This window comes from Lactuca virosa, unplaced genomic scaffold (genome assembly GCF_052849685.1).
Source record: "Lactuca virosa cultivar CGN04683 unplaced genomic scaffold, Lactuca_virosa_CGN04683_v6 scaffold_120, whole genome shotgun sequence".
NCBI lineage: Eukaryota > Viridiplantae > Streptophyta > Magnoliopsida > Asterales > Asteraceae > Lactuca > Lactuca virosa.
In genome coordinates this window covers 12,501-15,000 of record NW_027629961.1, presented here as the reverse complement: position 1 = coordinate 15,000, position 2,500 = coordinate 12,501, and positions in this window count along the sequence as shown.

The following is a 2,500-nucleotide window of genomic DNA, read 5'->3' as shown; positions in this document are numbered from 1 at the left end:
AGGGAACAAGGCCATGAACGACCAATGGAACAAGGCACCTTGCCACACACATGCCCATGAACGACCAAGGGAACAAGGCACCTTGCAACACACACGCCCATGAACGACCAAGGGAACAAGGCCATGAACGACCAATGGAACAAGGCACCTTGCCACACACATGCCCATGAACGACCAAGGGAACAAGGCACCTTGCCACACACACGCCCATGAACGACCAAGGGAACAAGGCACCTTGCAACACACACGCCCATGAACGACCAAGGGAACAAGACACCTTGCCACACACATGCCCATGAACGACCAAGGGAACAAGGCCATGAACGACCAAGGGAAAAAAGCACCTTCCCACACAAACACCCATGAACGACCAAGTGAACAAGGCTTCTTCCCATACACAACCCCATGAACGACCAAGGGAACAAGGCTACTTCCCACACAAACACCCATGAACGACCAACTGAACAAGGCTACTTCCCACACAAACACCCATGAACGACCAAGTGAACAAGGCTTCTTCCCACACACTACCCCATGAACGACCAAGGGAAAAAAGCACCTTCCCACACAAACACCCATGAACGACCAAGTGAACAAGCCTTCTTCCCACACACAACCCCATGAACGACCAAGGGAACAAGGCTACTTCCCACACAAACACCCATGAACGACCAACTGAACAAGGCTACTTCCCACACAAACACCCATGAACGACCAAGTGAACAAGGCTTCTTCCCACACACTACCCCATGAACGACCAAGGGAACAAGGCATCTTGCCACACACATGCCCACGAACGACCCAAGCCCATCCTCACCGGTCTAAGGAACAAGGGGCCTTGACACACCATGAGCTGATTTCTAAGCAAGTCAAACGATGAAGGGAGAAAAGTGTTGTAACCGAGTCCGTTTAAGTGTTGTAGTTCCTACTTAATACATAGTCAATTGAAGTTTTAGTTCCAATCCGAACTGCTCGGAGCTAAGGCACCAAAACATCACATTCCATGCCAAAATCAAAAACACAGCTTGAGATGTACTCAAACTTATGTCTGTGTTCTTCCGAGTTCATCTAAGCGACTTATGAATAGCTAAAAGCCTTATCTGCCTGCCTATCACTAGGCGAAGGGGAAAAAAACCCGAACATGATATAATTACATTTCAAGTCCATTCGTCTATGTTAACAATGACCCACACAACGTTTCAATGACATTCCTACTTGATTTGAGCGACATATCAACAAGTAGGGAACCAAACACTTCAAGGCATGGCCAAAAATAGGCCACATACATTTATGCCCCAAACATGACATTTTTTTTATTTCAAAGCCTTTCATTTATAATAAAAAGCATCCCTACAACATTTCGTGTGAATCCGAATTAATTCGAGCGAGTTATGGACACATTCGCAAAATTATGCATCCCTGGGCAAATCAATGTCTGTTCCTGTCACCAAGCTCTTTGTGCAATATGTATATATAGGGGAACCATGGGACTGCTTCCCACCGGCGCCCCACTTGGTGTCTAGCGCCCAACGCTCTCGAGGCTGGCACGCTCGAGGCATGGCCAAGGCGCCCGGTCTTCACGAAAACGAGGCCAAAACTCCCCCCATAGACGCCCCACTCCCGTGTCCCCTCCCCCCGACGTCTTGCGTGTCCAAAAATTATGCATCATCAGGGAAATCAATGTCTGTTCCTGTCACCAAGCTCTTTGTGCAATATGTATATATAGGGGGTACCATGGGGTCTCATTCGCATAGGTGCCCGGCATGTGGGATGGGCAACTAAGAATCGTGAGGCTGTATCGGCACCAACAGGGCAAGCCAAGCCAAGCCCCACGACCCATGTATGAGGCCACCCCCCAACACGTTGCCTTGGAATTCTCGAACGATGACCTGAAAACTAGCCCCGTTGCCTTCATTTTCCTCGACACGTTGCCTTGATTTCTCGAACGATGACATGAAAACTAGCCCCGTTGCCTTTATTTTCCTCGACACGATGACCTGAAAATGAGCCCCGTGGCCTAGATTTTCCTCGACGTCGCGAGCATACTAAAAATTATGCATCCTCAGGGAAATCAATGTCTGTTCCTGTCACCAAGCTCTTTGTGCAATATGTATATATAGGGGGGTGGCCGTGAGTGAGCACGGCAAGGGGTGAACGCGCCAGACGGCCTTTGAGCGTGATCTTGGGTGATGGTTGCTTAGTTCCCGTGTTGCTTACATAATACCCTTCCGAGTGGTGGCCTTGACAGGGCGTTTGGATGCCTTGTTAGGTCTCTGCGACAACGTTCCAGTGTTGTGGTCTCGCCTTGGCAGTGCGGGATGAATCTGTTTGTGTGGTAGTAAAATCACTCTGTGTGTGCTAATCTTTCGTTCGACGTGCTACTGGTGCCTGCCAGCATTTGATTTGTGCTGATGATCGGGAAAACATAGGCGTTAAAGTGGCATGTGTTGCTTTTTGTGATACTACTACGGTACGCTGGTGTATCCTTGTTGGACGTGCG